The sequence below is a fragment of the Accipiter gentilis genome, chromosome 14, assembly GCF_929443795.1.
Source record: "Accipiter gentilis chromosome 14, bAccGen1.1, whole genome shotgun sequence".
NCBI classification, from domain to species: Eukaryota; Metazoa; Chordata; class Aves; order Accipitriformes; family Accipitridae; genus Astur; species Astur gentilis.
This window is the reverse complement of record NC_064893.1, coordinates 888,249-903,426: the sequence shown is the minus strand read 5'-3', so window position 1 is coordinate 903,426 and position 15,178 is coordinate 888,249.

Below are 15,178 nucleotides of genomic sequence, written 5' to 3'. Positions count from 1 at the left end.
TAGACTTTTAATTCCTGCTATGAACAGGTCAAATGCACAGATTTTGTGAGAATCTTTTTTTTTCCCTTAACATCTTATTTTGGACGGTAGAGCTTGCTTTCTCCTGTAATTTTACTTTACTAACAGGAGGACAGAGCACAGGGAGAGGTAGGCAGAAGATAGATTGGTACAATTTTCAACATATTTATAACTGAACTTTCAGGAAAAGCAATGTGACTTTTCCCTCCCGCTGTAAGAAGGTGCACAATACTGTACCACAAACTTGACACTGGCAAACTCTCGGTGTGAAGGCCAGCACTGGTGTTGGAAACCTTGGCAGGCACTTGGCTCTGTGTTTTCATTGTGCAGAGAGAGACGTGGCTTTCCTGCAGGATTTCTCTTGGAGGAAGGTCCCGGCCACTCGTGTTCCCAGGGATGTGCTAATTCTGTGGCAGAGGAGCTTGCAGCAGGCAAACACTGAAGGCAGCCCTTTCCCTTTGTGTCTGCTCTGGGTATTTATTTGCTCGCTGATGCCTCCAAAACCAGCTGAGCTGCAGCCCTGTGGGTATGTGCCAGCACCCCCTCCTTTCCCACTGGCACATGTGTGACTTGGAGGGTGAATGACTGGTGATGCTGTATCGTGGGCTCGAGGGGAGCCGATCAACCGCTGTCTTCATCGGTGCAAAGGCGGGAGGGCTGGGTCAATGGCACGCTGCAGCCTCCCCCAGCAGCCGGCGAGGACCTCAAGCCGCTAGAGATAATGCTGGTGTGGTTCCTGGTTAACTTGCTTAGGTGGATTTGCTGGGAGAAGCTCTGGATTTCTGGAGCCATATTTTGTTTGATAAAACAGATTCGTATTTGACATTGGTATGATGCAAGACACCCCTTATCACCACCTCCCGCCTGCATCTTTTTAAATTGGGAAGGACCTGTTAATCTTCCCGGCCAGACTCAGCCCCTTCCAGCTTTAGAAATGCTCCTGCCCTTTGTATAGGGACACTTACCACTTCCTGGGATGGTCATTGTCCTGCTAATGACAGTTCCTGTACTTGCTTTACTTGTGATTAATTCATTAACCTATTTTGAGATAAAAACTGTCATTTTTAGATCAAGTGGAGCATCAAATGTACTGCTTTTCCACAGACACATTTTCTAGATGTGCCCTTGTATTCTAGGCATGTGTGAATATGTGCGTATTTATTTGCTAGTTGTACCTTACAAACCCATGCCAGTGGGGCAATGGATGCATGTAGCATGCTCCTATCACTCAAGGTGAGGAAAGCTGCTGAGCAGTCTCTGCGGGGACAACAGGGCCCTTGGGTTAAGTGAACACCTAGACCAGTCCCCACGTATACCCTGCCTATGATTTGTTTCCAGGCCTTCTGATTTTTAAATAGCTGGATCCTCTGCTAAATTCCCAGCAAATGAAAGATGAGTGATGGTATTGGGTGATACGGCAGCCCAGAGCTGGAGGGAAGGGCTGTGAGTGAGTACGCAGGCTGCGCTGGGACCGTGGGGACGCCCGGTCCTCCTTCCCAGGCACCACCGTTCTTGCTGCAAGGGGAAGGTTCTGGTGATCCTTCAGTCTGGTCCTTGTGGGAGAGGATTCATGCTTATTATTGGATTTCCCAGTCTCCACCATCTCTGCCACCTCCGGGAACAGCATGAACCAGCATCTGAAGGACCCATTCATCTGCACAGAAAGCTCAAGAAAGCAAAGGCATTGCTGGTGGTTTCTGACTATTAATTCAGGTGATGAGCTCTGTGGAGAAACAGTGCTTGGTCCTGTGACATACATACGGTAGAGACCAGGTAAGGATCAGAGTCTGCCTGCAGGATTTGTGGAGATTTCAATGGAAGGAGAGCATTTCAGTCGACCCTGCAGCAGTTGGTTTGCAGGTCCCCTTCAGGCAGCCTGGCTGCAAGGGACAGTGCTGCTTGCTGGTCACGTTGGTCACCTGCAATTAGGATGCTGTACCTGATGTTACCTCTGCTGCTGCTGAGGGTCACAGGCCAGTGATACCTGGGGAGCACAGGGCCCCGCAGTGAGCAGGTATGTCTTGGTGGGGTGAGCGGCTGGCTGGTGTGAAACCTCTCCCCCACATGGGGGAAAATGCTCGTCCTCTGCAGGGAGCCCAGCCAGGAGAGTTGGAGCCTGCCTGGAGATGGGGCAAGGGCCACCGCAGGCAGGGACCACAGCACAGCTGCAGGCAGCTGCCAGCAGAAGGGCTGCAGACAGCTGCTTTGCGCTGCACTGGGTGAGCTGGAGATCTGTGGCCCTGATGAAGCTGAGGGCTGTGGACCAGTGCCAGGGATGTGAATCCCTTGCTAGGGTGATCCAAGGCACGTGGGGTGGCTGGGCTCCTCCTGCTCACCGCTTGTAAAAACCATGTGTCAGTCTCCTGGAAATGCTTCTTATAATAGAAATGTTTAGGTCTGGTACAGGGTAACTATGAGAATTGTAGTTGTCCCAGTATGGAAGGGGTCACACCTGAAAAGACCACGCAGTCCTCACCAGCCTGAAGCTGCCCCAAGCTCTGGGGATGGGGCTGCTTGTGGGGCAGAAGGGGGTGAGCAGGCTCCCCCCATTTGCTCACACTTTATCTCCATAGTTTTGCCTTACCTTCAGGCATTACAGGTTGCTTTTCCTTCCTAAGAGCAATGATCGTCAGCAAGCAGCATCCTGAAGGTGCTTCCAGTGGAGGACAAAAGGGTTTCAGAGAAAGCATGCTGTAGCAGCAAGGCTGGCCGTAGGGACCCCACCACGTTTCTCCACTGCCCATCAGGCACCTCTCGGGTGGGCTGAGTACCCCACCTCTCAATCATCGCCACGGGCTGCTCTCCTCAAACACGAGGCAGCAGCTCCCCGGCGCTCACCGGTGCACAGCACTGTACTCCCACCGCCTTCATGCACTGCCACCGCTGCATCCCCCTGGGAGCATGGCTGGGCCCCTTAGCTCCAGCCCCTTAAGTTGCAGTGCAGGATGCACTGTTTAGGGCTCCATTAGCTGGTAAAACGAATTACGTTCTGTCTTTTTTTACAGCACATTCAAAGACACAAATATCCAGGTTATTTGTGTATTTTGAGGGTTGCATTCAGTCTGTCTGTCCAGGTGAACACTTTGGGTCTTCTTTTTAACACAAAACAGAAAATGTCTATTTTTAACTTATCTATTTTAAAGATAAATCTACTGTGTGGTGTGGTCTAGTACAGAATGAATCTCTAAAATGTTCTAGCAAAGGGGAAGAGGGTGTGTGTGAGACCCAGAGCTCTGTCCTGCCAGAGGAGCAGCCCCACCAGCACGATGAAAGATATTCCACCAGGGGATTTCTGACACACGCTGCCCCTACGTTTCTGGTATTTATTATAGAGGGAAGACAAAAGCTCAAGGGAAAACAAAAATCTAGGTCTGTCTCAGGTTATTATAAACTGAGAATTGATAGGCAGTCTCAATTGCCTGTTGCTAAGCAGCCAAGAGAATTGGTTGACCATACCCTGGGCCTTTTAAAAAAAAAAAAAAAAAAAAAACAACACACAACAGCAAGAGAAAAAAAAAAAAAAAAAAAAAAAACCAAACCTGAAGCAGAAAGCTCTGTGTGTGTGTGTTGGGGGCATATGAAATAACGTGTAAATATCATATGCTATACAGAGCCCCAGTATTTCTTTTTGTTGAATGTGTTTGTGAGATGTTTCAAATCACCCATGCAGCAGCAAGTCAGGCCTTGGGTGGACAGAATAACCCTTGCTTTAAAATAAGGAGAGGGAGAAAGAGAAATATTTTGCCATGTCAGCAAGGCCAAGCAGCACTTTCTTGGGTTTTGAAAGGTCCCTTTAGGGTGTGATCTTGCATCCCCCTGAAAAGCTGTGTGCTGATGGTTATGGGGATCCAAGTCCCTCTTCTCCCACTGTCACCGAAGTGGCCTTCAGCATTAGTTTTTTAAAAATGCTGATGTACAAAACAGCGCAAAGCACCAGAGAGCCCCCACCCCTCATTCCCACCGGCACTGGTCCCGGCTTGCTTTTGACCAGAGCTGTGGGAAAGGTGGGATGCAAAACTCATACTACGTGAAGTAACACCCGCTCACCAGGTCCCGGCAGCCCTGGCTGCTGCCCCTGGGGAGGGAAGGGAGAGCCCAGCCCTGCCTGGGGACACCCCCATGCTGACAGGTCCTGCTCAGCTCCTGGCTTTCCTCTTTTGTGCTCCTGGTGCTTGGGTAGCTGGAGTGGGAGAAAACCAGTGTCTGCCTGGCAGAACAGTCTGCCAGAAGGTTGGGGAGTGGGGGTGTTATTTTCTTATTGCTCAGCTAAGCTAAAATGATAAAATAAAATAAGATGTTATGCTTGGTGATGGGGGTGTTGTCTTGGGAGCCAGCTTTGCTATCACCACCCACGGTTATTTCACCCCTGTTCCTTGTTTCTGCAAGCGTGATTTTGTCCGTCTTAAATGGAAAAAACCCAGAGCGTATGTTGGTTTGCAATAATCAGTCTCTAAATCAATGATTTCTGTGTTCTGCCTCTGACACCCCCAGTCCCTCCTCCGCTCTGGTGCCTTTCCAGCAGTCCCTTGCTCACCAGCAGTGCACACGAGGCTGTCTCAATAGGGAACAGGCATCTGGCAGTGGCCACGCTCCTTTGCACCAAACCTTGCCTTTCCAAGAGCAAATCCCCTTGGAAGCTGCTCGTGGCTGAGCACCGCTGCCTGTCTGAGCCAGCTGTGGCACGTGCTCCTCCTCTTCGCACATGCTGAGCAGACGGGGCAGACGTCCATCCACAGGGGATTTGGGGTGGTGAAAGTGGTCCCGGTACCAAACCGGCTCACTCGGCGACTTGGAGTGTGCATGGGCACATGGGGCCATCACTGCGATGTGCAAACGGGGGCACATGCAGGGGAGGGAAAGCAGCAGAGCTGCGCTATCGGGCAGGGTCAGGTCACCCCTGCCCCCACTCCTTCCCCAAGCACAGGCCTAAAAATAGATGTAATCAGGTTTCAAAGAGAAAAAGAAATGAAAAGGTCGAGTGTCACGACCTTAGATGTGCTCTGAGACTGCTTTTCTCCCGCTGTGGCTCGCCTTCGCTGGGCCTCCTACCGGCGTTTCCGGACCAGAAGTGGCTGGGGTGCACACCCTGGGCACGGCCATCAGCTGTGGCCTCTGGTTGGGGGGTTCTTCCTTTTCATCCCTCCCTGTCCACCTTCCTGCCGCCTGTGACCGGCTCCTTCCTCACCTGGACAAAAGCACCTGCGGGTACCCAGGGCTCCATCCCTGATTCCTTGCTGCTGTTGCCTCACGAGGCCGACCCACTCTGCTGGGGGTCCTGCCAGAGCCGCATTGATTTTGGGGGTGCTTGAGCGCCGCTCCATGCCAGGTGGGCACAGGGAGGCACCCAGCGTTTTCTGTTCACGAGCCCACGAGTGTTGGGTTTCCACGGCCGGCCCACGTGGCCGCACAGCTCTGCCTGATTTTGTTGAAATTGTAACAGAATGATGTGGTGCGTTTCATACCGAGAACGCAAGACCCAGAGTGGGAAAGGCACAGGTAATGGTGACTTTGCAATTATGGCCTCATTTTTCCCAGCTGGTGAGAAATCCCTCCATCCTCCTTTGCTTTTCCGCTGCTCAAATAACTTCTGAAAATGTTGGATAATTGTTTTTAATGCATATGTGCTCTGTGCAGACATGAATCAGGATTCATGCTTTGCCTTATCTTTCCTTTTGGTGCAGTGAAGAGCACATGTCCACTCTCAGGGTCGAACCAAAAAGCCACTTTGAGTATCCACTGTCTCTGCCAGCACCAAATCTGCCCCAGCAGTCTGCATTTATGAAAGCTGCAGCAGAAGACACCATATTTCACCATCTATCAGTGTGTACTGGCCTGGTACAGTAATAAAAACCCGCTCTGGGTTCTCCGTTTGCAGGTCTTCATGTTTCCTACCGGGAGCATTTTACCCAAGAGTTTGATTTTCTTGCAGCAGCAAAATGTAATAGTGCAGCAAACCGGATCCTTGGGTGCTTTCAGCTCTGTGCATCCTGGGGGCAGACAAAGTCTGCACCGTGTGCTGGCTGGTGCATGTGGATGCAGGAGCTGCTGGAGTGTGATCACTGCAGGCAAACCTCCAATAACACATTTTTTCTCCAGAGGGGAAGGGGGGTGTCTGGGTTTCTGGGGATGCCACACAGCATTGGTGTGGGAGGAGAGCTCCTCGCTTTCTGCTGGGCAGGCAAAGGGCTGCTGCTTACTCATCTCCAGGGCTGGGGGCAAGAGGGCAAAAAAAAAATGACATATTAAACCTCAATGTTTCTGAGGTGTGAATCGTTATTTTAACCACTTGAAATATTCAGCACTGTAGCACTCTGTCTTCAGCACTTTGCTGTCCCCTCACTTTGTCCTTCTCCCCTGCTTCTATCCTAAAAAGCTCCAGCCGCCACGTTCCCAGTGCTTCCCTCTCACTTGCCTGCGCCTCAGCCCTCCTCCTGCATACCTGGGATCCTTCCTTATAAAGAACAGCAGAGGATTTCAAAGAAGGTTGTCTCCATGCCAGACCACCCAACCTTGCCCAAAATAACTGTGGCACATGGGGAGGTGGTGGCTGTCGTACAGAAAATAACTGTTTTACAGGAGCAGCGAGTAGCTGTGCAGACTCTTTGCACAAGCCATCCTGCCAGCAGATAGTGTCCCAGATGGATGCACGCAGGGTCTCGCCAAATTTCCCCTTTTGCTTGCTCCTGCCAGGGCTCAGGTCCCCACACAAATCCCTTTCCCCCGCTGAGGCCTCAGCTCTGCATTTGCATCCTACACAGCTGCCCCCCATCCTCTGCCGCCATTGTGCTAAAGCTGAATGAAGTTCTGCATAAGTTTATCATGAAAATGAGTAAATAAAAGTTATCTTGTATAAGAAGAGGCAGTGGAAAACAAGAATTAAAAACAGTGAAGAAGCTGACGAGTTAGAACTGAATTTGCAGCTGATGAGCACAGGATTGGTTTGTTTTGCTTTTCAACTAAATGTTTTTATTATATTAATACAATAGATCAATATATCAGTATAAATATAATATGTATCTACAATATAGTTGATAACTTGTGTAAAATCCAAAATGTTAATACTAGAAAATCATTCTGAAAGGGTATATTCAGAATGATAGCCCTTTTTCTTTACACGAGAAGAAATACCTACTAAACAGGCATATTCTCTGCTTTAAAATATTCATTGCTCCTGCATTTTTCTGCTTCTGTACATTTTAAATCTATTCTTGGCATGTGGCTTCCTCTGTAAGGAAGTGTGGAAAACCTGGCACATGTCATTTTACTGGTTATTTGCTTTATCTGCAATACCAGGATCCGCCATCCAAGGCGGGATTTGCCTCAGGATCCTTGAAAAACTTTAGCTTGGCAAATAAATCGAAGAGCTGCTTTAAAAAAATTAAAACCAAGCCCTTAGAATAGGAAGTTTCCCAATCCCAGATGGGATCTGCCATGCAAACTGATGAAAAAGTTTCTGTAGGAGACTGTCTCAGCCCAGCTGGTGATGCTAAGTGGTACCTGGAGACATTGGCTGTTGCATGAGCTCTTAGCACTCCCGGTTCACACAAGAAAGTTCATGGCCGTGGGTGTCTTCAAACCTATAAGGTGTCTCTAGGCAGCAGGCACCCCTGCTTGCAGTCCAAAAGGATGTATGTGGGCCATCGTCTCCAAAACATCCTATGTGAGCTGGTGGAGGAAAGGGGAGGCAGTGTTATGAGACCGCAGGTTTAATGCACTTGCACCCTTTTGACCTGCATTTTGTAAAATGGGATCCATTGATTATTTTTTTTATTCTTCATACTGATCAATTCTTGCTAGAACTATAGATGCCAATGCACCTCTGCCTCACTCCCCCAGATCCAGTTCTGGGACATCAGAAATAAAACCCCTCGGTGCCAGACCACATGCAGCCCTAGGGAAGGATGTAGGGGCTCAGGGGGTGCCATTCCCATGAGGCTTGCACAGTCCTCAGCTGATGGGGACGTTGGTATCAAGACCCCTGTGGGCTCCCAGGACCCCCCACAGACAGCAGTGCCCCAAAGACTGATAACTGGTTTTATGGTCTTGAGCACTGCATGTACTGGCTTAGCACGCCTCGGCACAGCAGCCCCACACTGCTGATGAGCGGTAAATGCTATTTTCGGGATCGAAATCTTGCTCTTAGCAATCTGGGGGGGGCTGTCACAGGCTCACTTTTCCCACCAGAGTCGGGTGGGGAGGTCATCCACCAAACTGCGTCTTGTCAGCCACGTGACTGCCAAAGTGCATGGGGCTGTGTAAGCGCTAGGAGCCACAGGATCACCTCGTGTTCAGTCCAAAAAAAAAACTGAATTTTTATGAGCATACGTGGCAACTTCTTCTGAAAGTTGATGAAAACTCTTCCCAAAAGCTGACTTGCTTGTGTAAGGAAAACTTGCCTCTAATGTCCATCTCAGCTGAGCATCTTGAAGAGGGGCACCAAGCTTATCCAGGGAGGCTGAACCCAAACATTGTGATGTCTGGTGTCACCTCTTCAGGCAGACAAAAAGCAGTGTGGGCGAGCCCAGCTCTGGATGTTTTTCTCAAGTTTTTGTTTTTTTCCACAGCATTGGCTGACCTTGGCCAGACCCTCAGGCGTTTACCCACAAGCAGCAGCAGCAGCAGCATTGCAGAGCATATGGCAGAGGAACAAGAACATGGCAGCATGCAGTGCAGTGGGTTCTGGTACACAGAGCATGTGCCCACAGCATGCAGTGGTGTAAATCCTGTGTCAGGGCTTCTGACACATTCAGCAGAAGCCAAACACGTTTGTGCCCCATCTGATTCGAATTTGTGCTCCAAGGGGCACGATTACACGCAGACAGGATCTGTGGCCTGAGCTATTAATTGACTCAGCATACCCTGTAGCTCAGCCCAGGGCCTGTACCATGAGATGGTCCCACCTCCTCTTGCTCGTCCTATGAAGAAAAATGTGTGCGGGGAATGAAAACTTCCTGAGAGAATCCTGGTTTAGACAAGACTGAAAATACTGAGGGATAACTCACCCTGGCTGAAGAAGAGTTGGGCTCACTTCAAAATATTTCTGGTGAAAAACACTGATTCATTTTGGCATGAACTCCTTAAGCTCCACCAGCTTCCCAAAGTATGAGGTTTGTATCAGCTGTCCTTGAGAAACTTCATATCCCAGCAGCCGAGTGGTGCTGCACAGGGTACGGCGGTTGCTGTGGTAGATGGAGTCCAATTAGTTGATGTGTTGCAACCATGATTTTCAGGCTCCTGCTGCCTCACACCTTGAACAGGAGGAGGGTTGGGAGCCATCAGCCTGGGTGCGGTTTCCCTACTGAACTGTTTGCACTTGTAGACCAGCAAATTAAAAGCAAACCTCCAGGGCCAGAGGTTTGTCTTCCAAGGTTGTGTTTATACGAAGAGTGGTCACCAGTTGAATTCCTCCTGGTTTGTCATTTATGCTGCTAATTCCTCTATGCCTGGTTTTACCCATAGAAAATATAAAGTATCATTCTTCCCAGTCCCTGGCTAGATTGGTTGTCTCCCTAGGGGGATGTATGACATGTCCAGGGGAACTTATTGAGTGGTGATAACCTGCACAGGTAGTTTGGCCATGTTTTCATGCCCTTCTGAAGGCGATTCAGTTTGCTTTCTCATGTACCTAGACCCTTGCTCAGCAAATTAAAATGTGACTTGGTGCACTTAGTTCCTCATGTTGGACCACTGGTCGGAGGCTGGAAAGGATCTGGTAGTGAACTATGCTTAAGAGAGAAACCAGGACCAAATATCCATTTTGCATGGGTAACTCTTCCCAACACTTGACGGGAGGAGTGTGATACCTCTGAAATATAGAGCTCATGTTCCTTTCTGCTGCTTTGCCTTTGACTTAGACATGAGGGGACTTTCTTCCAGTCTGCAGAAGTGGGATTATCTCTTCTAATGCCAGACACCCAGAGGACAGTACTGGTTACCTGAGACCACAAAACAGTGGAGGAATCTGCTCTTTCAAGATATGATTCCTCAGGACCTGGCACCTTTGCTAAAATTGAGAGCCAAAGCAAGATCATCATGCTCTGGCTTTTTGACATGGACACGATTGTAATCCACAATGCAGCACACTAATGCCTCCAAGGTGTGTTCAAGACAGCAAGACAGACCCAACATATTTTTAACAAAAGCCTTTTAACTACCCTTTGGTAAATGCTGATGAATTATCAGGAGGAAAACTACTCAGCTGGGTCTTCTTACAAGGTGCAGAGCAGCTCCCAAGAAGCGTGGCAGATGAGCCTTGCTGAGCTGTCAAAGTCAACTGGAGTTAAAAAATGAACGCTAGATAGCAGAAAGTAAAAGAATGATGACAGTGGGTCAGATCTGGTGTGAATCCTCATCCTAAACCTCCCTCTAGCAACAACGAGTAGCAGATGTTCAAGGAAAGATGAGAAACAGGGTAAATGCAAAGTGATCTTCTCCTTATATGTCCTCCTGGCTTTAGACACACAGTGGTTTAGACAAATCTGTAAGTCCCAGGGGAAAATCGTATATGAGATCTTTTTAAATTCTTATTTCTGTGATGCATGACTATGGGATTTTTGTCCTGAATCCACATGAGCTTATTCAGCCACTAAACAGGCTTTTCAAAAAGATGGCACTATCGCAATAGCCAGATCTTCTCTGTGGCTTTCCACATGACTGCTGTGGAAGGGCAGCCTGCCAGGCTATCTAAATCCAGCCAGGAAGCCTACCAAATACCACTCAACAAGTCACGTCAACTCCAGTTTCCTAGTGGTTACATTAATGGTTGCAACCCTGACCACAGGGGGAATGGTGTGTACTCCTCTGCAGCATGAAAGCAAGGCCACAGCGCTGTGTTGCTCAGTCCTCCAGAGCTAAAGGGCCATTAAGGTCTGCCGGGACTGCTGTAGATTTCTCTGCAGCTTGGTGAAACATCCCAAAGGTTTTGTGGAGTAGGGAAATGCCTAAAAACACAGGGCAGAACATTTTGTCTGCACAGAGGGCTCTACCCGTGGTCTGGTGGACGGGTTTTGAATAAGACAGGCTCCTGGGAGCTAGTTAATGTCCACCCCAGACACAGAATGGGGAGGACCCTTTTGCAAAATGCTCCATTCTGGCCTCAGGTTTTGCACAGCAGAGGACAGGGCGGGTTGTGAGTCATAAACCCAAGGAGCTCCTGTCCCCATGCCCCCAGGGCAACCCGAGGCGCACCCCCCAGGCATCAGCTGTCTCCAGATGCTTGGAGAGGCAGCAGGGCTTCGGATCAAGGAGAGGACGTGGCCACCCCAAGGGGTAGTCCCAGGCTGTAACCCACACCGGAGACCGCCCGCTCGCTTCCACGGGCTGAGCTGGTGGTAGGAGAGAAAGGGAAAACTTGGGGCAGCCTAATCCAGCATTAAAGTCCTCACTAATTCTCTCCTTCCTGAGGACACCTGAGCCATGGGGCTGGCGCGTGGGGGCTGGCGGCTGCCATCCCAGTTGGCTTGAGCAGCTGCAGCCATCTGCAGTACTTGTCTCCAGCAAGGTATGGTTTCTGCAGGATGGATGCCCCAGGGTTGGATTTCTGCTCCTCAGGAGTCATCCCAGACCGGAGGAGGGAGGGAGGGATGCAGCTTTCTGGACAAAACGAGAGAGGGTATTTCACATCAACATCTCTGGTGCCAGGTGGGAGATGCTAAACCTCTGTGTCTCTCCAGCAGAGTTGCTTGGGAGGAGGGAGAAGTGGTTGCACGGAGCAGAGCTCTTCCCCTACCCCAGTAGTTTGGCCTGCTGGGGGCCAGGAGAAACATGGGTTCTGGATGGAAAATACTGCAAAGGGCAGGTGGAGAGAAGGCAGAGAAGTCCTATCCAATGGGGGGAATAGGGCAGATCATGCTGTAAGCAGTTCATCTAGACATTTTATCCCCAGCTGCTGCCAACAACAAAAGAAATTGTTGAGTCTGTGAAAAGGTGAGATTAAAAAACTCTAAGTGGTTCTTAAATGTATGCTTATAAAGTAGCAATGATCTTTGAATTGTGGCTTTCCAGCTTTGGATCTTTATAATGTGGCAATGCACACAGCCAGATCCAAACTAACAGAAATATAAACTGACCTGAAAAAATTCAGTCAAACCGATGCAAAACCTAAAAAAGAGAAAAGATATAAGAATAATGTGTTTCACATTTCCCTGTCCTCTTGGTTGTTAGACCCACTGAGGCTAAAGCAACTTTCAAAATGAATAAACAAATCAAAGAACTAAAAATAAGACCAATGATTAACTCATCCAGATGTATAGTCACAAGTGATGCTTACTTTTAAAATAAAAGGGTCAAGATTGGATTTTTAAAATCCTTGCTACGTTATTCAAGTACACCATAGACTGCAGAGAGTATACATACCTATATCCTTCATCCAACTTTGCTTTCTACCCTTCACATTGATTTTTTTTTTTCTCCTTATCTTTATTTTCTGCTGCTTTGAGAATGAAATCAGCCTGGCCAGAGAAGATTCCTGGTTGTTCTGACCTCACGCAAAGTGGCTGGGCCAGTCTTCACCAGGGCATGAACGTCCATCTAGGGGCTCTCATTAGCCCAAGGGGCAGGGGGTGAGGTCCAGCCTGGAGGACTCTGGTGCAGGGCAAGGAAGATGAGCAGGTCATGGGAGTGACTCCCACAAGTTTCAGTACTGGCTCAACTGCAGGATTGCTGAATGCCCTCAGAGAGGTCCTGGGCCACAGTCCCACATCTGTAAAATGGGGATAATGTTTTCAAAGCTTACATGGCTTTCAGAGGGTCGTGACTATTAATGGTCATGAAATGCTCCAACATGGCAGAGATGTGGCCCTTATAAGGGCTGCTGTCTCTCTCTTGAATGGAAAGGCTTAATTCAAATCAGCTGTCCCCACTGATATTAAAATTGTTATCACCATTTGTCTTTTGGCTGTCGGTGCAGTCTTTCTCCATTTAGAACTAAAACTGCATTTCAAAGCTTTAAACTGCAATTTGACCTCCACAGCTTGGCCAGATTCCTTGAAAATAGGGGTTGGACCTTGCTTTTGATTTTCTTCTCACACTCCTGGCCACAACTGGGCTTGAAAACATAAATACCAGCCATCAGCATTCAAATAAAAATTACTCTGGAGTCTGAGGAAAAATGGTGCCATCATTTGGAAGCCATACTACAAACTGCCTGCTACCCTCCTTCAGAGTGATAAAACACAGATAGCTTTAGTGAAGAAGTAAAATTAGTTCCTGAGTTTCTGACCTGAGTTTCCTACCCCTGACTGCTATTCCAGACTGCAGTTTAATTCAGCTGTTTATGTGAAGATGCCCTACTGGGATAAGGCAGTGAATTTAGCCAATGTTGCGGAGATGAATGCATTTATTCTTCTTGAAATAAAAATGGTGTCATGGGATCTTTCATGCCTCCCCACAGACAGAAGCTTGATTTAAAATGTCATCTGAGGGATCACATCACTAGAAGCACATATTACTTCCTAGCTTGGTGCAAGGGTGTTGACAGAAAGCAATAAAGTGTCCTCAGCCATGACATACAGTTAGACGTTGTGTTCCAAAGTGCGGCTCAGCACCTGGGCACCTGTGCCGCAGCAAGGGACAACCGGACTCTTCAGTCTCTGGACCATAGTGGCAGGATTACACCCCTTTGCTGGAGATATTTTTCTATTTGATTTGGTATAAGTATGGCTTTGTAAAGAGCTAATGGACTTGAAACATCCCTGCTGCAACATTTACTCAGCTCAGCTTTTGGCAGTGTAATTTATTTTTCCCTATCCACACCGCTACTTTCAGACATATTTAGTACCAGTATTTCAAGCGTAAAGACCCTTGCTAAGCAGGAACTTCCCCTTAATTTATCTATTTAAACCATCCCTTGAAATGTGTTTGCTTGATGGTGTTAGCAACCTCCAGTTGACATCACTGGACATCATGGACCCCCATCACACCCCTGAGGAGGGCTGGAGCCTGGGGCACCAGGAAACAAAGGTGGCTGCTCCTGCCATCAACCAGGAAAGATGGAGCAGCAGGCATCACCACACCTTCATCCAGCCACCACTGCAGGACCATCTCTCAGTCCAAGCCTCCTGACCCAGCAAAGACCTACAAAATCTCCAGGTGTCATTTGTTCTTGCCACGGTCCCCAGAGTTTCTCGACGGGGAGAGAGAAGGGAAGCATTTTGTGGTTAAGAAGAAGGTAAAAGAGGGAGCTTGCGGAGGAGCGAGGTTTTGCTGGCTGGAGTGGGATTGCCCTGAGGAGAGCAGGTTTGTGACGGGCATTGAGATCGTGCCCCAGAGGTGGAGGGCAGCTCAGATGTGGCCCGCTTGGAGAAGCACTTTGAGATGAAAAGTGTTGCTGCTAGCAGTTTGTGACTCCCCAGACTTTAGAAAACAGCCAGCCTGGGGGAATGGAGGGCATTGCGTGGCCAGGTATGCTTGCAGAAGGAGTGAAATTTTCACTGAATTTGCTAAAACATGATTTTTGAACCTGGCTTCGTGTCTTGCCCCTCCCATTGTCTGGTGTGTTTAGGAGAGGCAGGCAACAGGCAGTCAGGGCATTGCTTAACAAACACTTGGCCATGAGGAAAAAAACACTTTAGCCACGACATGGAAATCTTGACTGCACTGAGGTTACTACCAGGAGTAGAGCTGTCTCACCACCACCACCATACAGCATGCTTGGCTTTCTGCCCTGGGAGCCCATGTCCTCCAGAGCAAACCCCTTCTCTGCTCCTACCTCCATCCCCAATCTCCTTGTGGGAATTTGCTGTGCTGAACAGCAGCTTGGGGCTAATTTTTTGGTATTGGACCTCAAGGTCAGCTCTGCTCTGTGAAGGCTTCCTCAGGTGTCCTCCAAGAGATGTTTTCAAGACAGTAAGTGAGCTGAATAGGTGAATTCTCCTGAAAAAAAAGGATGTGTTTTTTGGTGATTTGCTGTCTTTACAACGAAGGCAAGAAATAAAAAAAAATAAGCAAACAGGCATATTTGTAAGGCCCTAATCTGAGAGGGAAGAAGTTGAGCTGATGGGTGAATGACAACTCTGCAAGTGTTTATCATGTGAAAGTGTTTAATGGCATGGCACTAGCTCCTCAGCACATGAAATCTGGTTCGGTTCTTGCACTGTTCAAATCAATGTGTTGGTAGGCACTGGCCTGCGTCACTGCTGACCATTTCTCCAAGTAGGGAAAA